The sequence below is a fragment of the Pholcus phalangioides genome, unplaced genomic scaffold (assembly GCF_987345545.1).
Source record: "Pholcus phalangioides strain wild (caught in Gottingen) unplaced genomic scaffold, Ppha-v1.0 ptg000042l_1, whole genome shotgun sequence".
NCBI classification, from domain to species: Eukaryota; Metazoa; Arthropoda; class Arachnida; order Araneae; family Pholcidae; genus Pholcus; species Pholcus phalangioides.
This window is the reverse complement of record NW_028301628.1, coordinates 24,163,524-24,189,444: the sequence shown is the minus strand read 5'-3', so window position 1 is coordinate 24,189,444 and position 25,921 is coordinate 24,163,524. Positions and strand designations below refer to the sequence as shown.

Here is a 25,921-nt window from a genome sequence, read left to right as displayed (position 1 = left end):
TAAATAACAGTACAAGTGACCGAATGAGTTGATGAGTGACGGTGTGATTGCTAAACTGAGTGGTAAACGATCGAGCGAGTGCGTAAATATATATACACACACACGCGAGTGACCGAGTGAGTAGGTGAGTAACCATATAAATTACCGAGGGATTGGGCGAGTGACTGTATGAGTGATAAAACGAGTGGCCGAGTGATCGTGTGAGTGATAAAGTGAGGGTGAGTGACAGCATGAGTGATGAAGTGAGTGATAAAGTGAGTGATAAGTGACAGCATGAGTGATGAAGTGAGTGATAAGTGACAGCATGAGTGATGAAGTGAGTGATAAGTGACAGCATGAGTGATGAAGTGAGTGATAAGTGACAGCATGAGTGATGAAGTGAGTGATAAGTGACAGCATGAGTGATAAAGTGATAGGGTGAATGACCGAGTGATCGAATTAGTGGGTGAGTGACAGTATGAATGACTCACTCACTCACTCACTCCTTTGCTCACCTGCTCACTCACGCGATCATTTCTTCACCTGCTCAATCATCAACTCTCCGACTTCACTTGATCAATCACTCCCTATGTCACTTTTTTCCGACAATTTTTTGCGGGTGAATTACGTGGCGGCGAGTTGTTAGCGATCAATTTTCTGCATACGGTATCCCTGTCACATTTTCAGTGACATTTTTCGTCTTAATATCAAGATTTTATGGTACGCTATGCACACGCAGCAATCTTGAAGGGACACCAATGAAATGGTGTCATCAACAGACGATCTAACTTATGAGCTTCACTATGATCTAACAATATGATCATGGATCTTTCGCTTTTTTTTCTCTCAATACGCTCATGATACCTCATTAATGGTGGTGGACTCAGCTTTCTAGAAATCTATCGCTTTACTCACATTACCTTAAATCTGCGTATACATGAAATTAACTATTTATTTCACATTAAATAGAAGCTTATCTTCTTAATCGCTACAATATATTTTCTGATGTTTTCCGTCGATATATTGCGATATAATTCAATGTATATTGACGCTTCAAATCAGTGATTATGAAGTCACTGCAGTTTCGTTCTGTAAAACATTGCAACTTTGATGTGAAGTGCGTTCAATTTAAAACTGTGCCGCTCTTCATTTATTGATGAGTAACTGTACTTTCATTTATTTTCTCAATTTCATTTGCATGGTGCCACTGAGCCCATGGAAGTATAGTCAGGACATAAGTCACTAGGTAATTTGTTTCTCGCATCTGAAGCGTGGTTTAACCTATGTTTATAGCCGAAATTATCGAACGTGGAATTCGGAAAAACCGTATGTGTCGAGTCACCTCAGATTCGTGCGGAAATACGCATTCATTTTGCCATGACAATGATCGACCCCTCAGTTTTTTTATAATACTTGAGATGCAGAAATATTCTTACTTTAACACTTTGACTACGAATTTTTCTTTTACATTATTTGCAATGAAAATGAACAAAATAGGTCACGAATATAACAAATTCGGCATTTGAATTTCCTTCACAAAGTGGTATTCGAACCATGGCTGGGACTCACGTGTCCCAATCGTAGTTAGTGACGGGATACATACGTTACAGTGAATGTGATAATTCGGCTATTATCCATACTTACCAATCATAAGTTTGATGAATTTATCACTTTTACCTGCGAATATGCATAATAATCAAGTTTCGTGATAAATTTGATAAATACTAAAAAAAAATGTCACTTTTTACTGGCGATTATGCATAATAACCAAATGTAGTTGATAAACTTGAGAGATACTTGAAAGTTATCGCCCTTTTTTGTGATTATGCATAGTATCCTAGTGTAATTGGTGGATTTCATAAATATGAAAGAAAAATGTCGAATGAGTCTATTATGTGCGATGAATAAATATAGTCGGACCTCGTTGAAATGATAACAAATTTTACGATTGCACCCCGATATAATTATGCAGTGTATCCATGAATTATCATGCCTAGTATATCACACTGTACGATTTATCATGCATACCAACGATGTGACACTGGGTATTATGCATAATCACCGGTAAAAGTGATAAGGAGAAATTTATCAAATTTACCAACGACGCTCCGGTGCTATGTATAATTGCCGGTAAAAGTGATAAACGAAAGGAAATTTATCAAACTTACCAAAATGCTCAGCGGATGTGCATAATAGCTGGTTATTCTGTATAATAACCGTATTTATCTCATTCACCGTAACATATATGTTCCACTGGGTAAACAATTTGCTACACACACACTTGGCATTTTGAAAAATTTTATTGTATGAAAGATATTCAAGTTGAAAGTGAATACAGGGTGAATAAGTTGATATACAGGGTGAAGCATACCTTACATAAGACAACATTGTCAATTGAACAACTCATAGTGGTTTTCTTTCTTTTGCTCATTTGTGTATACCGCGCACAGCGGTGACGTGAATTTTTGATTACATAGTGGGAGGTGATCTCCAACATTCAAAAGATTTTTAGCAATCGTTGATGAACTACCCCAGCCAGGCTTACTTCGTATATTTGTAGCTTATTTCTTGTCCAGTCAAACGTTTCTTCGGCATTTTGAACACCATGCCAAAAGTTTCGCAGCAAGAGTCTTGGGAAAACAATGACTTTTGGCAGGAAAAAAGTGGTCATCTCAGTAGCTGGAAACAAAATATGAGCGACTGGTCGTGCTTTACGACTGGGATACATTACAATTGTTTTGCGAACAATTTTTGTCTCGGTAGTAATTTTCGAAATCTTGGAGTGGCATGTATAAGTCTCGTTAGTAGTCAAAGTATTAAGAGGATGAACTTGACTGCTGAATACATCACGACAATCAGATCTGTTGTAACGGAAAATCTTCCATGGCAGTGCTGAAGGTATATTTTGCTGACAAGATCTTCTCTGCTGTGGTCACGAAGATCTACATACCTTACTAGTCCAGTGGGAATATTCAAAGCAGTTGGAATACAAAAATCAGTTCACATAACTTGGACAGGAGATGAGCATTGCCTACTTCATAAAAATTATGGACACACGATTGCTTCATATTCTCGAGTCAACGTGTGCGCAGTTGCATTGAAATGTTGGGCATGATTTCCCATATTTATTGCAGCTGACGTATTTTTCTACATATATTGCAGTAATAACAATGAATAACAAATTTTGGCAAAGTTGTGCTGAACATGAACTTTTTTTTTTCAGAAATCGCACATTTAAAGCAAATATACATACACGGTACGCTCGGTACGCTGAAACACAAAATATGTATATAGAAAAGAAAATGAAAATGTACAGAAAAATTAACACAATTATATAGAAATTTCACCAACATATATACGGGCACAACAATAATATAAATGAAAACACAACACGCATACATAATAAAAAAAAGTACCAAATGAGCGAAATTAATTCATTTATCGGCGTTTATAACACGTTACTTAGTTCTGCATCACTCTTGTACTGGCGGGAAGCCAGTAGGAGCAACCCCTCTCACAATGGTCCAAGAGCAGTCAGCCAACATCGAGGCCGACCATTTTCGTTGGTAACGATCTAAGGTCCTCACCACTTTTTCACCATACAATACCGCTCAACAAGCACTTTTCAGTGCGAAATTTCAGTTTTTCACTTCACAACGAATTTCAGTTTTTTGCCCTGTAGAAACATATAAAATAGAGAAAAAAAAACTAACGTAAAAATTTACCTTTCTTTCCCCTTTCATTTTGAATAACTTTTGCTCAAATATGCATCTAGAGCTAACTGTTTATGTATACGCAGTGTTGATCGTGCAACAAAATTTTGCACTTAGTAGAATGTAGAAGAGTTTGTGAAATATTCGTTGCACTTTAAAAATGTCCAATTACATTTAAGACAGAGAAAAATGATTAGACCTGTTTATTCTGTGTCTAGTATTGGGAAATTCTAAGAACGGAGAGAAAGAGAGAGAAATGGAAAAGGATTTTTTTTCATGGGAAATAACAATGGTGTCACAACCAGAGGTTTTGTCCTACCTGGTCAACCATCACACCTGAAGATAATGCGATGTGTTTTTCTACCTTCTATATAGATTACAAGAAGATAAGACACATTATGTGATCTTTTCTCTGGGAAAGCATTAACATGCCCCATTTGTAAACACTTATGAATAGTGTGAATAGCTTAAAAAATGCCACTCGTTCTAGTGCATTTTATGTACAACCTCTGACAATAAAGTTCGGTGAATAGTCCTGTAACATTAACGTAGATGAAATGTTAACGAAAGTTACCTTACTGTCCTTCGAAATAGTCACCTCCCATTACTATGCACCGCTGAGATCTCCTATACATGTCCTGGAAACTTTGCAAGAAGTCTTCTTATGGAATGGGGTTCAAAAGCCTCGTCACTTTTCGTTGGATGTCAGGAATATCGTCAAATCTCTTTCCTTTCAAAGCGAGTTTGAGTCGTGGGAATAGGAAGAAGTCTGGAGGATTGAGATCTGGCGAGTATGGTGGATGTTCAATTTGCACCACCCCCTTTTTTGCCAGGAACTGTTTGACGATATTGGCTGTGTGAGGGCGAGCATTGTCGTGAACAAGAAACCATGAACCTTGTTGTGCGTACTGAGGTCGTACCCTGCGTAGACGTTTCATGAAACGGGTCAAAATTTCAATGTACCTTGCAGCATTCATCGTCGTTCCCTCAGGTAGAAATTCCTTGTGGATACACTTTCCCGGCCTTCTCTAAAACGGGCGAACCACACGTGCACACAGTTCATGGACAGAGCTTGATCTTCATAAACACGTACCAGCATCGCGTGAGTTTCTTTCGGTGTCTTGCCAAGCTTAAAACAAAACTTTAAATTGATCTTTTGTTTGTTCATTTTCCTGTTCTCAGTTAAGAACCAACGCACTAAACAAGTACTCTGTAAAACAAGTCTTTCACGGAACACAAACGACGCTCAACTGAACAACGGTGGCGGCAGATGGTCAACACCTACCGCTACGATGTGCAGCGTTTTTCTTCGCCAGTGTTGCCAGATCGACCGTTCTGACTTCATTCACCGAACTTTATTGTCAGAGGTTGTATAATTTATATAGACAGGGAAAGAAAAACATGCTTTTGGAGAATTCCCGGTGACTTTGTGGCGAATGAATTCTGATTTTCATTTTTATATCTTTAACAATAGCTGTTTAACAATCACTTGCGAATTATTCGTAATAGCGAGATTTTTGTTATGAGTCGTACTCGTTATAACGGCTTTTCACTGTATTTTGATGCCGGGTGCAGTTTTATTGTTGTCCAGCGTAATTACTCTCATGATGTTTTTCTGATTAGGTAAAATTTGAGATTGAACGCATTGTAAACACATTGCCTCACTTAAATTTTGTGGAATGCCCTAAGTCGGTTTCAGAAAAAGATGAGGAAAGGAAGACGAGACATTATAATGAATGGAAAACCGCCCTCACAGGAAACAAGATTTTTGTCCACCATTAAGAGTACGTTAACAGTAATTATCCTTGACATTGACACTGTCTTCCCATTAAAACTTCGTAACACAAACAAAGAACCTTGACTCCTACCCATGAACCAACCCAAACACGATGTTTCTCCTCCAGAGTTCAGGACGACAACATGCAGGCGAAAAGAGAAGAATATCGCAGTAGTCAACAGACAATTACTAATGAAGAGTACGAAATTCATACTCTTTTTTTCCATTCCGCTGAGTCATGTACATTCTTCTTTTTAAAATAATGTACTACGGCTCAAAAATAAAGAAAGGAGAGATCTTCTCATCCGGAATCTTCCATAGGAGAAGCAACAGCAATGCTTGTGGTATATTCCTTTTTGCCGAGTGAGGAAAGAGAGTAATTTTTCACTTCTAGAGGCATTTTTCTTTTCTAAGATTAGTACATTGCTCCGCTGGCTTCATTTTTTTTATTTCCAACTGGTGGTATTTTTCTTGCAAATAGAAAAGAAAAACCCCTCAACGTCTCTAAGAAAGTGGATAGGAGAGGTTGAGACTCGCAGAGAGATAACGGATTCACTTGGGGTGAAGTCATTTTTGCCCAACACCAGAGCAGAAAAAAAAAGGAATTCTCGCTGTTTTCCCGATTACTTCTGTAGCTTCCCCTCTATACCATCTTTTCTTTTTTGATGAGTTTGCTCAAAGGTAAGTCAAAGCCGTTTCACCAAGGATTTCGACTCGGTTCATCATTTGTCGGAGATCTCTCTCGTCTTTTCTTGATGGCACCCTTCACCAAAGAAGAAGAAGAACAAGAGAGGGTGTTGGTTGTTATTTTTGGAACACGAAGAAGAATCTTCTGCAAAGAAAAGACGGAAAATAAAAAATGAGAATAAGAAAAATTCTTTGTGAAAGATCTGTGGTGCAATCAGAGAACATCCTCCACTCGTCTCCACTTGAAAGTGTAAATGATACGATGTCGGAATGGAAGAGACATTTTCCCCCTTCATGTGTATCCAATGACGTAACACGTACACCATTGCTGTCATTCATTAGGATTCCGTCTTGTCTTCGGGATAATCAACTTTAATGTCGAGTCAAGTTCAAAGTCGTTCTTGTGCGTTTCTTGGATTTCCGGCTTTGGTTCTGTGTTCGGGACGTCTCTCTCACGTCATTTAAAAAAAAATACTTTAAACTCACTTGAAAGTTTCAGGAAAATTCAGATGCAGCTAATTTAGTTTTTTTTCGGAGCATTAATTATAAAGTAAATGAGTAAAAATAGCTGTGATTGGAAGAATCGTCATGGAATCGTATGATTGTTAATCCATACAGCCGCATTGACGAGATATCTCGAATAACTTGATGATGCCTTTTATTTCCGTGATTACGAGATACAGTCGAATCCCGTTTTAACGAATACCGTTAAAGCAAAAATCTCGTTTTAACGAACACGTTTTTAATCCCCCAGATACGTTTACGTAAGAACAAAATGCAAATACCTGAAGTTCCTTTATAACGAAATTTCGTTATAACAAAGTGATTTCTCTGGTCTCTTGGAGTTCGTTATAACGGGATCCGACTGTATCTCGCTTCTTCAAAACCTTCTTATTCCGGCAATGACGAGGGAGAAGAAGAAAAAACCCACAACACAGTATATGAGTACATTTTTGTTCTTTCTGACCATATACGAGTCGAAGCTAAAATACCATTGAACTATCAATACCTATTTAGTAAGGAGCGGGGTATGTTCAGCCTTGAGCCTTTGACAACAACTACCACACGATGACCAATGGATTCAAACAGGACATCATGCTGAAATGTGACGGTGGTAATGCCCTTCAAACATCTGCTGAAGTTTTCAATGATTTCAGTGTTGAATAGCTTGTGCTTCTTTCTGGATAGTGACCCAGGCATGCTCAATAAAATAGTCGGGACCTCTAAGTGGAAAATTTGTTTCAGAAAATGTCATCGGTGATGGGGTAGCTTACTTTACTTCCTTCGGATTGATGAAAGACACTAATAGATGTAGGTGATTGAGCAATACCTGTAACTTACAGTTGGTGACTAAGGGGACTTCAAGAGGTGGTGCCGTCTACATTACCTCACCTAACAGTAATGTAAGAGCCTTCAGAGATGGACGCGAAAATTTGTCATTATAAAGACCGACCATGGCCCCAAAATATATAAGCTATGATCAAAAATGTGTCAAACATTCCTCGGTCTGGTCATTCCCCAGTAAGTGATGAAGACATGCAGAGACTCTGCCCGCGTTAGTGGAGACAGATTGGAATTCCACGATTCGTCAGTTAAGCCCACGGTAGATAACGGTGCTTCACATCCTGAAGGACCACCTGAGAAGAATATGGCACACTGCAGCAGGAGCTGTGTCTGATTTGTTCAATCGCTCGGGTTACCACCCATTCATTCTCTCTGGATTGAAGTCCCTGAAACTTTGACTTGACCCCTAAAATGAACGAACCATTTTGTGGGATTCGCTTCCGCTACATCGCTATATTATCAGGCGAGGGACCATGTCGGGGAATGACCAGAATGATCTACAGATTGCATGCGCGCGAATAACCTAGAGAGCAAGAGACCAGGTCATCGAAATGCCGAAACAGTATGTTGAAGAATGTTGTCTGAAAGGTTCAAAACAGTGTGGTGCATGACCAAAAGGGTGACTTAGAGAATGAGAGAATAAGTCAGTGAGTGACCTAAAGAGTGAGGAACCTAGAGTGACACAGAAAATGTACAAACATGTGAAAGATCAGAAGAGTAACTCAGAGACAGAGTCGTATCAACGTGGGGGGTTAGGAGAAATTAGTGATTAACTGGAATTGGAGAAGGGCGGCAAAGTTTGTGTAGCCCACAGGCGGCATAACCATAAATCCGTCTCCGCTTAGAACCTTGTATGTACGCTATGTATCATGTATCTAGAAACTAATTTTTTTTTTAGTTACCACCAGTAAAAAATCAACTTATGTAGTACACCGACATTACGAAAACATTGATGGAGCTGAATATTGTTATTAGTCCCCTTTTTACGGGACTCGGCTTAGGCCCATACGCAGGAGGAGGAATTGTGCGTTGCATTGAGAGTTGTTGGAGGGGGGTTGCTCCAGTATCCTCAGCCCCCTAGGTTCCGGTGCCCATGATCCAAACATTATAATTAAACTGGTTGATTTTGCTCGAAGACGACACTGTTAGCGAACTCTTAAATTGGAGTCTTGACATTCCAAAAGACATTTATAATGGTTTTTATTTTTCCCGTGAAATTTCAACTCCAAATGGTTGATCTCTTCTGTGCTGATCCATAAGACGTGTCCCGCCGATCTTCTCAATTCATCGCATACTCGCCAGAGCCACAGCCTTGTAGGCTTCGCTGATGGCGTGGTCAGCCATGACTGGGGGCATGACAGCTTTGATCGCGTCCAACACTTCGTCGTGCTCGACTTTAGTGGTACCTTCTTGCACCCTGCCATGGATGTCCTTCGCCAGATGCTTCGCAAACTCCGTCAGCAGGAGAGACAGATCTTGAGTTGCATGACTGTCCATAGTACCGCCCAAGAGCTGCATCATCTTATCGACGTGGAAATGGATCGGTTTAGGAGCAGCTGCAAAATGAGTAGAAAAAAAATTTCACGCGGCAAATGTCATAAATCTGGTAATCCTGTTATTATACATAATTGCTGAGCATTTCGGTAAATTTGATAAATTTCCCTAAATTTATCGTTTTTACCAGAGATTATTCATAATACCCAAACGTCGTTGGTAAATTTAACAAGTGCTAAAAAATTATCGCTTTAACCGGTGATGTGTACTTCCCGATGGTGAACCCAATGTGCCGGAAACAGCGCATGCGCACAAGCCCGCCCAAGCAACGCCACGTCAGTACAGTACCGTATACAGAGTGGATACTATTGACCGCCGAATAATTGCACAAGTGATAGTGAAAAACATATACGAAACAGTGTTTTCAGTTTTTGACTTGACTAATAACTACGGAGTTATAACGCATTAAAAATTGATGACGTGACTTTAGAATCCCGCCAAATTCACCAAACGTATAACTTGGCGCTTTAAAGCTGATAGCAATGCTATAACCCTAATAGCTAAAGCTATTGAAAACCAGTTTTTCTTTTCCTTGGCCTTTCTTTTAAAAATTTTGACTAAACAGTGAAGAAGAGAAAATTACCGTCTTTTTGGCAAAAAAAGTGTTGATTTTGGGAAAAAATTTCCAATCGATCTCGTTTGGCGCTAACACTTTACAAATCTGTTGATAAATTCGCCGATAAAGCGGGCCGAAAGTAACACGTAATAACAAGGTTAACAGCCTACACGAAGAAGGAAAAAACGCCAATCGTGAAAAAAACAACTGAACTTTGCGTCGAACAGGACTGAATATTTCAGTGCATTTTCTATTAGCGGCAACCCACTGCATGGGGATTTTTTTTTCTTCGTTGGGTGTTTGGCGCGTAACTGACCGTTAGAAAACTGACGCGGCACAAAATTTCAAAACCTTATTACTCCCTTAATATTCGTTTGATCCAAAAAACTGAAAATACTTTTCCATATTAATTTTCTTTCGCGAGGAATCACGCGGGTAATTATTGGGCTGTCGATAGTACACCACACCCTGTACGTGCAAAGAACAAAAAATGTCGGATAGGGGAGAAAATAGATGCAAAAGAGAAGTGAATACAAATATTAATGAATACGATATGCTCTTTATACATAATGATACCAAAATACATAAAATACACGATATGATAATGATAAACTTTGCAGTGGATGTAGGAGCAGTCACCCGTATATGACGTTTCTGCCGAGAAGAAAGGGATTTAATAATGGTACATAACAGTGCGGGGATTTGATTAGAAATGCAAAATACGGGTAAGTTTCAAAAAACGAAACAAATGTGTAGTCTCTCACAACCCAGATGTAAATGTGCCACGGGTCACTTAAATATCTGACGTTGTGACGTGTGTGTGTCTCAGCCACCTCGTTGGGCATTTTGCCTGTTGTAGTGTTGTATTTGTATAATAAAGTGAGGTAAGAATGTGCCCCAAACCCTTTAAGTGCTCTAGAACAATGTCCACGCCACTTAATTGATCTGCAAATGTGCCGCGGGCTCATTAATCAATGTCTAAATAAAAGTGCCACGGGCAACTTAAGTGGTCTGGGCATGTGCCACTTTGTTAATTTTCACAAAATCAAGTTTAAAGCAGCGGGCCACATTTGACCGGTTGGCCATTGGTTGAGCACGTATGATCTAGACCATAGTTTTTTGTCCCATCGCCCATTTCATCAGAAATTTTTTTCTTCCATTACTCCCAACGCAATCAAACTCATAGGATCCTATGTTATACCCGTACTTCTACCACCCTACTGGAACTTTGCATCGCCCCCAAGGGGGGCGTTAACGCCCACGTTGAGAATCACTGATCTAGACCGACAAAAATATGAAGGAATAATTCATAGTCACGCTAAATATGTGGCGTTCGACTAGCACGACAAGTCGTTATCTCGTCGCCAATATGTCAATATCTTAGTGTGAGGGAGGAGCACCATAGCATTATACGTGTTGGATCATTTGGATACCCAGTCCCCTATCAGTCGTTTGACTTTATTATTATCTCCCCGTGTGAGGAGGCCCTTAGGCTTAAGCTCTATCAATGATTCTGAATGAAGTGTTTATCATAACCGCGCCTGATGGTTGTGGCTGATCAGTATTGTCAAGAAGCAGGGCCGCAACTAGGGGGGGGGGGCATGTGAGTCTAGTGCAGTGAGCGTTGGACTAGAGGGTACGCAAAATTCACCCTTTAACTGTTCCTTTCACATTAAACGAGGGGGGGGGGATTCCAATTTGCCTGCTTACCCCGACTAACAAAGTATCTAGTTTCGGCCCGTCCAGAAATCGCCCAGACAGATTTGGGTGGTAGGCGATAAGTTAAGCAAAATCTGCATCAGATCACTATGTAATTGGAATTGTAAACTAATATTCACTCACCGCTTCCTTTTTTGTGTATGATAACAGACGGTTTTTCCGGTGGCATCTCAATCTGACCCGACTCGTAGAGGAATACGTACCGCAGTCCTTCGCTGTTGGCGTGTTCGGCCAGTTGGGGTCCGAAGACGTGGTCGATCGCCCTTTTGCATTCCGCGATGGTGGCGACGTTTTCCTGCTCATTGGCATTCTCTGCCATGGTACGAGCCACTTTGGCGCAGAGGAACACCAACACTTCGGAAACGTCTATCTTGAACCTGTTGTCGAACTTCATAGGATCCATGGTCTTGAGAAGCCACTGCACGCCTTGGTAGAAGGGTCCCGCTTGCGCCAGTTTCTCGGCCTTTTCGAGGCGGTCTTTCTCGGCTGACCTATCCTTGTACACGATCACCCCTTGCTCGAACTGCCCTAGAGCCCGAAGTCCTTCGCCTTCGACAGTCTTCTGGTACAGGTCATACGGGAACAGCTTCAACAACGATGACTGGGCCACTTCATAGTCGATGCCTTTCTTGCCCATTTCTCTGCATTCGTCGCGGAAGCCCCTGGCGAGTTTGTCGTTGAACACGTACAGGACGTCGGCCAGGTAGGCGACGGCCTTCGAGTGCATAAGCAGAGCATCTGGTCTTGCCGCGTACAAGTTTTTTATCATCTTTTTATAATTAATATCTGCCATGATCTAAAAAAAAAGAGAAAAATTCCCCGACACAAAATGAATTTCGCCAATGAATATCTAGGGATCGAAAAGCTACATTTTCCTATTCCTGACTGAATACGTGTGAGAACTTTATGATGATGAAGAATCAATAACAAAGCTGCACGAATAGAATTCCTATTCCTGATAATCCCACGCTGCACCAACGACCGTATACTTTAGCCTTTTTACTGGCTTTTGTTCAAAAAGTATCCAACCATAATTTTTTGTGCGTGAACCAATGAAGCTAGGGAGGCTGGGTTTGGTGCACTTACGTAAGTAATTCCAGTGCACATACTTTAAATTTTTTTTTCGGAAGTGTCTAGCTCCACAGACGGCTACTATTGTGTTTTTCTGGAGCGCATATGCATTGCAAGGATGTTATATATATTCTAGCCCAGGGCTGAACAAATCGTAAAAAAAATCTAGTCGTTAGCACAATTTTTAGGTGTTAAGAAAATTTTTCCCGAAGAGAAACGTCCAAAATAATGACTCTTTTGACTTTTTCTGGGTTTTCAGGGCATAGTGACCCTCTTTCATGTTGACAGATATGTTGCTATAAATTCCAAACATTTTGTGCTGCTTACCTGCAATTTAGTAACTACACAAAGAAAAATTTTAGGAACCAATACCAATTTTTAGTCCTCATGGCGTCCAAGCGCCTGGGATTTGTCCAACCTTATTCTAACCATGGGCACCGGAACCTAGAATTGAGGCTACTTGAGCCTCAAATAATAATTGTGATAGGGCTGAGCTTCCCCCAATAATTAATGAAAAACAATGCAACGTACCACTTCCCCTCCTGCAAAAGGGCCCAGAGTCCTGCATCCCGCATATACGGGATGACTGTCAACTTTCAGCCTCTTGTTTTCTTCTTGCCGGCGCCTTTCACTCTATCAAAAATAATTTACATAGACATATCCGAGACCAAAGCATTCATCCATGAAAACGTGAAAACAGCTACCAATTACCATGTGACTTATGCGCAACATCATCAGGATTTCCTCTCTCTCTCTCAGATGTTATCTACAACTCACTGAAAAGTACGTATTGCACAGTGGGTGCACAAACCGGTTACAATCTGGCCATAGGTGAAAAGTTATAGGAAATAGACGAAAGTAATATTGGGAAATGAAAGATGAGAAGTATTAGAAAATGAGATGCATCACGAGATTAGAAGGATTGGGGAAATGCGTTTTAAACAAACCCTCAATTGCTCCCATTACACGCCATTCGAATATGAGGACCGCATCCCTGCACACTCTGTCCCAAAACTTTATAGGAACTTGAAAACGTTGTTTTTCAGACGAATGGAAATAAATGCATGAAAATAATTTTCACCAGAGTGTGAAATACATACTCAAGTATACAACTACGTACTTTGTCAACTGGGAAAGCACGCATTTTAGCCTACCCGTGTAATGCAGAAGGATTAGTTAAAAGGGTGGATTCAGCGTCCTTTCTAGTCCAGCTACCAGGGCACCAGCTCCACCTGTTCCCCCCTCAGTTGCAGCCCCCAAAACAGAATATGCCAAAAAACAAGGCTGCTGCACAAAAATACGGGTCAAATTTAAAGGGCATGTTAACCCAGGTTGATAAGATACTCGCCTAAAGTACCAAAGGATGTTCAGAGCTGTCGTGAGTTTGATTCCCGGTTCGTTCTTGTCAAAATACCGAAGTAAGTAACGAAATGCATTGTGGGTGTGGTTGGTACAAGTAAAAAATGACTTGAAAATGAGAAAGATGAGCCATTTGTCAGCCACCTTATGGGTATTCAATCTACTGTCACATACTCTTATCCGTATATACTGAGCAAACTCTTCAGAGTAGTTGAAGACGAAACTTATTATTATAACTCATGCTACAGTATTTGCTTCCATACGTGGCAGCATTTGCCTCGATTGGGTAGCCTACCAGATTTTCAGATTCTTGCTCTTGCCTGATCCAGTGACACTTCCATGTTCAGGGTGTACATAATCAGAGTTTCCATTCGGGTAGGAACATCTCAATGGAGGAACAGGGAGAATTTTTGAGGAACCTTTATGAAAATTGAAAATTGTCATACACCTTTTAGTGCGGACTGAGAGTGATCGTAAAGGAGTTTCCATCAGCTAAGCACGTTTGTGCAAAGTCAAAATCATACTCTTTACTGAATGAAAGGCTATGCTGGAGATGTTTGAACGCATTCAGCGCATTCAGCAGTTTGGTCACATGTTTGCAAAGCATTAGCATCTGCAGTAAAATTCGCGTAGAAAACACCCTGTATTTTGATCGATATAGTAATCTGTTTACTTCACTCTTAGTTTTCCTTTCCAAACTTCATTAGGGCATTCCCAAAGTTTCATATCTTTCTAGCGTCAGTTATGACTGTTAATAGACGCTCTGAGAAAATGTATATACCTCAGTGAGACCATCTAACACGCTTATTATTGTTATAATTATTATTTTTTAAATTTTTTGGATGAACAAATAATGCATCAAATTCAGGTGATATTGCAACTGATGTGACAACAATACACAAATAGTGTGTACCATGTCTTCATTATAACTTTTTCTTTGACGTTCTTGATTATGATTATAAGTATAGGACTGATGACGGTTCTACAGTATCCGTACTGCCGAGTGAACTTGTTTACACAAAAATTTTGGCATGAACTAATCTTTTATTGATTTGAACATCTCTGATTGGTGTCTCTCGATTATGTAAAATTTTATAATGTTTGGGGTTTTGGGGTAGCATATGATCAGCAACTTCAATTATGACATTTTCCCTTTTTTCTTCGACTGTGTTGTGTTTTATCTCGATGAGCACTCATTTCGCGCAAATATTTGTAAACAATACTCTCCTGGCTCTTTCATTCTCTACACATACATCTTACACACATGCAAAAACTTGTCTTTTTCCTTCACATACCACCCCTGGTGATCTGCATGGCCCCCATAAGGCCGGGGCTGACAGGGCTCAAGCCCTGGTGACCAGGACAATTCTCATATTTTTTTGCTTTTTCACGCTATACATGAAGTATAGAAGGGCCCGTGAGAAGTCTGACCGGGCCCTCGAGGGGGCCCGCGAAAGATTCCAGCCTAGGGCCCTACTCCCCTACTCCTGCCTGTGGGGGGGGGGGCATGGCGATCTGTAAGTCACCAGACAGCCTGCAAAGGATAGGCGGCGACGGAAACGTCCAATTCCGATCTGGTCTGGACCATCTAACACACGCTAGCATTCTCCTCCCCCCCTTTCCAACATACTGAAAAAAATGAAATTTGTAAGTTAAAAAAAAATTACGCGTAAATTTCATCTAAAATCATAGGAAACCGTGGTTCCGTTCTTTCTTGGATTCAAGATGGCGGAATGTGGGGGGGATCGAGCGAGAAACTCATGTGTATAAAAGAGGGGAGATGTGCGTTTTCTTGGAGAATCTTTATATCCCTGAGCATAATTAACTGTTTGACAGGCTCCCAAATCCTTTGGAATGAGTTTTGGAGGTCTGCAAACAACTGATAAGAGGAGACCCGTCTTTTAGAAAAGGGAGAGGAGGCTTAGAAAATCCTTCAACCCTGAGCATATGTCATAAGGAGCACATGTTTGATAGATATCAATCTGACTCTTACTTAAGCCGACAGCAAAGAGCATTTTTTTCTGCTTTCAACAGTTTTTTTGCCCCTCGTATCTGTATTCGATTATTTTCAAAATTTTTCGTATTTTGATTTCTGGAGCAACATCTCAAATCATTACACAGCGCGTATTTATTTTTTTTCACATAACTTATAACTGAATTTTAAATATCTTTAGTTTTGGGGAAGTTCAAAAAAATTTTCATTCATTTATAAATGTATTGAGGGAAATTAATTGATTGTTACGAATTTTTTATTTGTTAGCTTTAAACTCATTTTAAATGTTAAATTTTATAATTAACATTTCTTTTTTTTTAAATTTTATTATATTAAGAAATTTCTCCTGTTTTCCGGGTCGAATATGTCTTGAATTTACTTGGACAAAAAAATTGTTTTACTAATTTTTTTACAATTATTCTGTGGACCTTTGTTCCTATTTCTGTATGATGTATCTATTTTTGCTTAGAAATTTTGAGATCAGTTTTTGGATTGGATTTCAAAAAACCTCAATTTCTCTTAATTTTTAACTTTAATTTCGTCGTTCTAATAAATTTCACTTTGACCTTTCATTGAAATTTCATATTTGTTTATGTTATTTTCAGTTTTCTCGAATCACTTAAATATCTAAAACCCTTAGAAAATACCGAACCTTCCTTAATGCTTTTGTGAATTTCTCTTGCAATTCATTGAAACATTTTGATTGGTTTTTTTATAGGAAAAAAATTAATCAAACTTCTTACAAATGTTCCAGTTAAACTTTATTTTTAAGAGGAATATGTTATTGAATTTCAGAGATTTTCTCTTGAACTTTATTCAAAATTTTCTCTTTAAATTTGTTCAGAAATTTCTCTCTCTGACCTTCTCCACATTTCTCTAGGGCTTTTTCTTAAATCTAAACTTCTTTGAATTTATCTCTTACTGTTTCTATCTCTTTACAAAAGTACTTAAATTTCGGAAATATGCGTCTTTGGCAATCAATTTTTCTCTCGCAGTCAATTTTACAATAATTATTTTCAGTTCAATAAGTTTGGATTCGAATCCTGGTGGAGAGCGTAAAGCAGTGTACTTCAGTCTTTTACTCTGGTAGGGTAGACCAGTGGAAATGAGAGAAATAATTTACGGACAGGGAAAAAAGAAAATAATTCAAAAAAGTGTAAAAAATAAATAAATAAAAATTTAAATACATGGAAAGTAATTTAAATACAAGAAAATACTTTAGGAAATAATTTGCAGACTGACTGAAAATTAGTGAATAGAAAAAAAAACGGTTTTGGAACACCTCCACATCCCTCACAGAAATAATTAAATAGGAACAATAATTTGCGGCCCCCAAAAAATTATATATACGAGAAATATTTCTTACCTGTCGGCAAAAGTTCCCGTATACTTCATCACCAAACACCAACTCTGGCCGTATCACTATATTGCAATTTACTGCCATTAATGAGATGTGTTGGAAGCGAAGGCGCTGTCTATTGGTGGTCGCCTCAAGTTCGTTAGGGAAAATATCAATTCCCGTATATTAGCACCGGTCCGCGGACCAGAGGTTGAATAACACTGTTTTAAAGTAACTAAAAGCATCAGATATAACGGTATTTTTCAGCTCAACATGCCTTACCATGTATTAATAAGACTCATACATGCTTCATTTCTGTGACATTTTCTACTAGTGATTTTTGATTTTGTAACCATTATATCTTCCATCAAGTAGCAGTAAAAACCTTGTATGAAATTCCATTCCCACTAAAGCTTCCTTTCGAATCTGTTAAGATTTTCTTGCAAGATTCGATATATACATATATATATATATATATATATATATATATATATATATATATATATATATATATATATATTTCACGAAAGAGACCATTCGAGCTATAAATCCCCAAGAGGATTTTATCCAATTTCAAAGCACAACGGCCGTAGCAGGTCGATCGCGAGAGTTAGCATTTGTTAAGCAAATCTGTGAACTTGTGTATATATATATTATTTTACTGAAAATTTACGATTCAACAAGCAACTTGAATTACGAGTTCTGTTTCACTACGAAATTTTCTGTAATTAGATACATGTATAGTCTTAACTCTACCCACCCGAGACAGTAATGCAGCTATTGCCATATGGTTGGTAAAACTTAGTTGTGAAATTATTTAAATTTCTGACACCTGGAGCGGGTTGTTTCTCGCTAAGAAACCTCCCGAGGATGAGCAAGGGATTCATCAATTAAGCAAATTTTCTAAAACAGATTCACAGATAGAAATCTTTAATTTATCAAAATAAAACATACCGCATAATGTAAACAACACAATGCGAATATTCAGAGGTTTAGATGGCATTTCACGGTATCTAGTGTCACTGAGGTTTAATAGATGGCGTAACAAACAGTACCACAAAAATTGAGACATAAGCTATAAGGTGCGCGTTTTATAAGGCAATAGAATAAAATATCCGAGGATGATGTCACTCTCCGCTATCCATACGAAGGTGTTTAACAGCTGGCTTATGCGAAAAGATGCATATTTGTTCAAAGAATTCCAAAAAGAGAAGTGTAGGTGCATCTGGAAAAAGATTCCGAGGGGAAATGAGTTAATTGGGTTCTAGCGACAGTAATTCAGATGAAAATTGTGATGCGAAAATTCAACTCATTGTGCGTGGCTATTTTATGTTATTCCGTGCATTCATATCAACGAAAACGATTGTTAACCGAGAATCCGTGTTGTTCATTGTTCGAAAATTAATAGATGGATGCTCTTAGTAGTGTTTCAATAAAACCCCAAAAAGATCTCTACATTCTTTTGCATGTGTAGATCATTTTACTACATACATTTTACTTTTATCATACACATCAGACTTTAGTGACCTTCCGGAGAACTGAATACAGCAAACGAACTTGCATAACGCAACAAAAAAAAAAATCGACTTTTCTGAATTTTTAGAAACATTAAAATTTGTTATAAGACCCACATACATTACACGCGAGAACGATAAATGTCGAAACGTCCCAAGACTCTGTTAATGAAATACGCTCCGTCTTTAACCGGAACGCGTTCCACTTCGGAAACAAACGTTATTTAAAGTGTGGCAATTTATTTTGATTAAGGCTTGAATATATATATACGTGTATGTCGCAGGAAAGGATCGATAACGAGAAGAAGTTTCTGCCGCGAAGGACCCCAAAAACCGCAAGGCACCAAAAAGGCAGTTTCGCGTGAAATTACACCCTGTGCCTCTCTTTATTCATCGATTAAAAACCTATTAATCAAAATAACCGGCCATAGATTAAATTGGCGAACCTCTCTCTCTCTCTCATCGGGAAAAGCGTTTATCGCCCTTCCTATTTTTGAGGGCGAAGGGCCCTTCTACCTTGCTTGCTTTACTTTTTTTTTTGTTGGTGCTCGGACCCGATCACCTTATTACATATATTTAGAGAGAGAGAGATGAAAGGAGATGTTAGGTAAAGGGCTCCAGAGAGCACATTTCTCTCTCTCTTTAGGAAACTTTCAACGAAGTGTTTCTTAATGCGTGCTCTTGCGGTTAAGAGATATCCCAAGGGGGAATTTGGAGATCGATCGTTTGTTGAGATCGATTTTTTTTTTTTTTTGCCTCTTTTGCTAACGATCATGAAGACCTTTTAATCGTGTGAGTGCCTATATATGTTTTTTTCCTTAGCCAAGAAAGAATCAAATTACGTATTGGGTCACTGGCTGTATTGACCGGATTGGATATGGCATCGGTGAGGTTAATGCATGTTCGTACCTTTATTTCAATTTCGAAATTAGCAGTTTAATGTGGTCCAAGGATCCTCAGATTTTCCTCAAGTGGTTACTAAGGTGTTCGCGGAAGAAGTAGAGATTCGAATAAAAATGTAGCGAGAAGATGTATCAAGAATGTGAGCGGTTTTTTCCCCTTCAAATTTTTGGTACGCACGACTGTCCTAAACAGTTGCGATAATCTACCCATGATTCCCTTGAAGCAAAGCGAGAAACCCATTGCTTCATTACCGTATTGATCATTTACCAGTTCTTTCCATTTATCTGCGTTGTCCTCTGAATCATTTACCCGTGGTTCCCTAGCTTTACTGGTCATTTACTTGCATTGTTCTTGGAATCATTTGTCTGTGTTGCCCTCGGAATCGTTTACCATGGGTTCCCTAGCCTCAGTGGTCATTTACCTGAGCTGCCGTTTGCTCTGATATACCAGTGGTTCCCTAACCGTAGGAATCATTTACCTTCGTTAACTTAGCAATCAATCATACAGGCAATGTTTCTCAAAGCGTGCGTCGCGGCTCCTATAGGCGTTGCCAACATTTACCGAGGGTGATGAGCGAGGTGGTGACATTGACGATTACCTATTGAGTGCTTTGATGTGGTTCCTTTTTAGACGATTCTGTGGGCCGTGTGTGAACGGTGTCATGGTAAGGGAGCCGTGGATGTTAAAAGTTAGGCCTACAGCTGCAGCGTTTTTATCTGCTGCTTCATTGCCTCAGTGGTCATTTAAACGCAGTCATTTCCTTCCCCTAAATGTCAAATAACTGCGACCTTCTCAGAGGCGTAACAGTTTGGCAACCGCTTCAAATACTGGTACCGCATCGGAGCTCTTGGTCTGACGGAAAACGATTACCCTGGTGTTGCTTCAAAATGTCAAAAACCAAAATTGGGAAATTTTTTAAATTCAGTTTGGCCCACTGCCCGTTACCAAACCATCTGCCACCTTCCACAAACGACGTAAGTAGTTAGTACTGTTGAAAAATCTGGACACTGTCAGAGCAGGGTGTGTTAAGGGCACAAGAGGGGGCGGGGGTGAAGTCAAAGGGTCCTCGGGCAAACTTTGCTATTTCAAAGTCATATATTGAGGATTCTTAGAATCGCTTGATACCATCATCTTTAATATTTTTGCCTCTAATTCAAGTACAGGCTTATATAAATGAAATTTCCGTAATTTAGAGGACTTTGCAGGATGCTCTGCTGACCCAAATAATCCTGACTTCGAACAACAGAGATTTCACATGATGTGCTCATCATTTACTCAACGTAATAGAAAATTCGCCTAAAGATAATGTGCCCACCACACTCAGCAAATCATTCATAGTGTTCAAAATGCCGCCGTCGATTACACGTACATTTCCCATACATGAATTCGTATTCTTACAGCCAAACCAAGTTATTTTGCATTTTTCCAAGATCATGCCGACGAATACTGACTTTCAGATGTAACATACATGTTATGGGTCCAGAAGACATGCGATCCAAAAACATCGTGGAAAACCGAAAAGAACATCTTGAATATGTGATTAATGATTTGTAGCGAGAAGCGGTACCACCTATCTGCGAATTTTAGAAGTTTAATTTAAATAGTGAGTGCATCATTTAAAGCAGTGTTTCTCAGAGTAGGCAATATTGGAATGGTCTGAGTGGGGGGGGGGGGGGGGGGAGTGGTAGCAGCGATGAATTTATTATAGGATCGTATGGGTGAATTTGATTTGGGACAATGAGAAATAAATTTTTTGAGGAACGGGGCAATGGAACAAATGGTTTGGGAAACTATGATCTAAACGGCTCGTGTTTTCTGAATTTCCTATTATTTTGACTTGTAGAACTATAATCCTCTAACTTGGAGAAGTTAAATTTCGTTAACCATATATGTACAGCATTATTTCATTTTTTTTTATAAAATATTTATGAAATTTTGGGTGTGTGTTTTTTTCCTAATGATTAGAAAACTAATGATGTATAAATTTCCTGTCATAATAATCTATCAGTTTTTAATGATTCACGTTTTTTGTTTTACCCATGTAACGGGACATTAGTTGCTATATAATGAAGACCGATAAAACTATCAACTTATAATCGAATCGAATAGTGATATGAATTGCCAAAGAGTGGAATTTAAAGAATTTGGCTTCTACAATCCCTTCTTTTTTAAAAGACCATTTCAAACTAGTGACATACGTTTAAACGTTTGATAGAAAACTAGGACGTTGAATGGAAGTTAAAAGAGGAGCCAAATTTGGTTTGTGATGTCGCCTGTCACACGTTCATTGATTTAAGAGAGGGAAGAGAGATGAAAGACATTGGATGTCATCTTCATCTACGTGACGACATCGCGAAATAGAAGAAAACTTTTGTTGGATGGGATATAAGAGATTACATTCAATGCAACGTGGAAATCTGCCAGTGTCATTAATCTTCTCCTAATCTCTTGGTGACCTCATTCTATGCATCTTTTTTTCTTTTCTTTTTATTGTTATTTTTTCTTGATTCCTTTTTTTTCTTATCCTCATGTGTGCATGCATGTGATATCTTCCTTCTTTTGAAGCGCCAACTTCAAAAACTCCTGAACACTCCCATGGCTTTTTTTTTTGCAAAACTTTATTGAAGACGAATGTGTTCCTCCGCGAGTCTAATCTCGGAATTCACACTTCGTGGAGCGATTTCTTTCCATGTCGATTGCCGCTACATACGCACATTTCCCTAATGGATGTTTCCTGTGGATTAATATTTCCGGTATTAACCCTTTTAAGTGGTTTTTAAAATTTGCTATCTTCGTTGTAACTGCTACAGTGGAAATCATTAAACCTTCTGTAAAATGCCACAAATTCTTTCAAGAAAAATAGTTTTTTTCCTTCAATTTTGTGCAGGTTCAAGTGCTTCCCCCCCAACTCCGAGAGCAATAAACCGAGGAAGAGAAATACTATAGCTTTTCTATAATTTGTTCTGTCCACGTATTCCTATACTACCCCGATGGGAAGGAAAAAAAATCACCGTCTCTCTCCTTTTGGTATCACACTTCGAATAAAAGTTGGCTCCGTCCACTGGCACTTGATCTGATAGGTTAGGGGAGGGAGGGGGGCGGATCGAAAACAGTTTCGCGAAAAAAGTCTGTTTTGCAACGATAACTGGGCTCGACATTGTCGAAATGAGCGGGTTTCAAGGAGGCAAGATGTCTCGTAATTTGCGAAATACAGGGTGGCCATAAGATGACTATCCCTGTTTCGAGGCATATGCAGCTAAAACTAACTATCGAAATGAATAACGGAGATGAATTGAATTCCGCAAAAAATACTGTTGCACTGGGAGCTATAACTAAAAAATTAGAGAAAACTTTATCGCTATAGGAGTTAGAACTCGCAGGGGATGAAAAGCAGCCCCAGACGATTCACCAACAGAAGTTGCTACTGCGGTGTTCGACGACACAGGGATCAATACAGGCCCAACTGATCGTGTTTGCCAAATCAATATGCTCTATACTACTGTATAAGCAATCTTATGCAAATTGTTGTATTTTTATACGTATAAGATCAGTCATTTGCAAGCGTTAAAATTCACAGATTATGATAAGAACCTTACCTACTCTCTAACGTTTGCTGTTAACGTCAGCGTTTCGTTTAAATCGACATTAGCTAACCTTGGAAATTATTGTGGGTAAATGAGGTTCATTTTTATCTGAATGGTCAATCAATACTCGCTGTGGTGGTCTCGCATCGCGAGTTTGATCACAATACTACTTTACCACACACCAACTCCGGTTATAATATATATCGTCATACGGAAATGTCCAACCAGAGGAGTTGGGTGGGAAATGAAAGCTCCATCCATCGGTGGTCGCCCCAGGTTCGGTAGGTAAAGAACTTGCTTCCAAGGTTCTATGCCCGTATTCGAACCCTTGGACCTTGATGGTAACCTTCATTGTGGAAGACGAACATCTTACCACGACGCCACTCGGGCGCTGGGTATGAGCAATACTGGCGCCACAAGAAGTTGGACTGAAGTTGGATTTCTGTAGTTCCCAACTTTGAGGCCCCGAATGCGAGCAAAACTTCCCATTAGAAAGTCTCTCCACAGAGAGCAACAGACATACAACAATATAATTATTCCATTACACACTTCACGCAACCATAAAAAAATTAATGGAAGCACTATAACAAGCGCTGTACGAAAACAAAACTTGACGTTAGGTTCACAACCCATACATACGTATTTTACAAATACAAATAAATACAAATACAAATACAACGCCACAACAGGCAAATTGCCCAACGAGGTGGCTGACTTAAGAACATCATGGATCCCGAGCCCTACTTACTACTGCTACACCACACATGCACCCCGCCCATCCCCCCCCCCGCCCCCCCCCCGCGGAACCCCCAACGAATCGGTACATGCGGGAATGTGCGTGTACGTGTAGTGAAACCTGACGTGAAGTTTTTTTGTTTCTCTGTAATGCTTGTCATGTGTAGTGCTGCCATCTGCCACCAGCTTTTCTAACTATGAGTGAAGTGTTATGATTGAATGATTTAACGTTGTAGGACTGTTGCTCTCTGTGGCGAGACTTTTACAACATGACCCAGGTCTTCTTCGATCACCTACTTATCTCTCTCCATTGAGATAGAGCAGCGAGCTATGATCTGAGTAGGAGGAGGAGTCAAAATACTCATAACTGTTCAATTCGGTCATCTGAACATCCCACATTGATCCAGAAACTGCTACTGCGTTCTTCAAAGTGGAAAGGGTAGGGGAGGGCCCAAATGACCCTAAAAATAAAAAAATAATTTGATTGCATATGATATTATATTTTTTAGGTCTTGACAACTTCAGTCTTGTTTTTAACGACGTCTCGGTTATAACAACAAAATTTCGTGGAATCTTCAATGACGCGCGTTATAATCAAGTTTAACTTTACGTATGGATCACTGTAGAATTAATTCATAAACCTGTATGTAAGCAAAGCAAAAGGCATTTGGAACATGCACTGGCTATTAATGGGAAATAGATCTTACGGTTGAGATTTAATGAACGGGTTTGATTTGTATGACGTCATGTTAATCATGTTTATAAATTTAAAATATATTTTTAACATTTATTTAAAAACGTGGTTTCATTGACAATCAATGAAGTATTTGGTACTCAATCATGACTAATCATTTATTCGTTAAAAAGCACAATTTCAGCATCGCACACTTACTCCACATTCTTGACCTAGTAATAAAAACTGCTCACCGACCAACTAATATTTATATATTTTGATGGTTGTTTTTTTCCTCTCCCCCTCCTTGGCTTTAATAGGCCTTGATTTTTTGGCTCATCAACAGTCCCGATGTGTAAGTGCCCACTTGGCGAACAGAAAACTGCATTAGGATGCTCGTTTGTGACCCTCGAGCTATAATAGTTCTCACTCAGCCAGAATGAGAGACCTTTTATTAACCCTTCTTGTGAACTTTATCGGCCCCTCGTGCCTCTGAGCACGAGCCGCCGCCGTTTTTTAAAATGAAAGACCATTAAAAAGGATGGGGGCAGTTTTTAACTGCTTCAAAGGGGAAGCTCTTTCCTCGTTCTAAAAGAGTTTGAAAGTGGAAAGGCCGCCTAATAGCCGAACACTCGTCGAATGTGTTGCTGGAGACTTACGGGGTTCTAGTGAATGTGTTCGTACTCATTATCCACCGAGGTCCTTAATGAACTTAACGAATATAAAAATACAGGTCTCTCTCTCTTTTCTCTTACTAAGAACGAAGTCAACTAGTTCTCCGCAGTTAACTTTTGATGACTTTTTGGTATGAATAAAATAAGTTATCGCTTCACACGATTGATTCCCCCCGCTCTCTAGTTCCTCATAAAATTTATTGATTTGATCTTTAACTCCATGTAATGATATTGGATCGGGAACCCTTTATATTCCCTCAAACCTTATTCAAATTACTTACAGCGCTTAGAGATATCTTATTATCTAAATTTGTAAGATACACTTCAATTCGCGATAAGTCGAGCTCCGATAACTTGAATATTCGTTTAGGTCGAAGTTTCACTCATCCCTAGAACTTTTCCGTATATTTTAGCGTTAAATATTTCCTAACTTCAGCTTTTCTTCATTTTAAGGGTCTCCGATCTTTTAACATCGTAAAAACTTTCTTTTATGTAGAAATATTTTTTTAAATACTATTTACTAATTATCACAAAAAAATGAGTAACTTTGCCTGGTTTTAATTTACACAAAAATTACCACGTTTTTAAGACAAATAAATCACACTGGTCGAATGGTCGACGTGTTTCGGCTCTTCAATGGAGAGCCGTCATCAGGACCTCGTGGTCAGAACTCACACGAATGAAGAGTGATGTTTACGTCTGGTCGTCCGAAGAGTTCGCCTTTGTATTTGCTGCGTCCGAGTGGTC

The 25,921-nt window shown here is 39.2% G+C and overlaps 1 protein-coding gene across 4 annotated transcripts in view; it reads left to right on the top strand.

Moving 5' to 3' along the window:
- The window catches only part of unc-5 (netrin receptor unc-5), a 304,266-nt gene that overhangs the window by 70,203 nt on the left and 208,142 nt on the right, over positions 1 to 25,921 (top strand). The window lies entirely within an intron of this gene.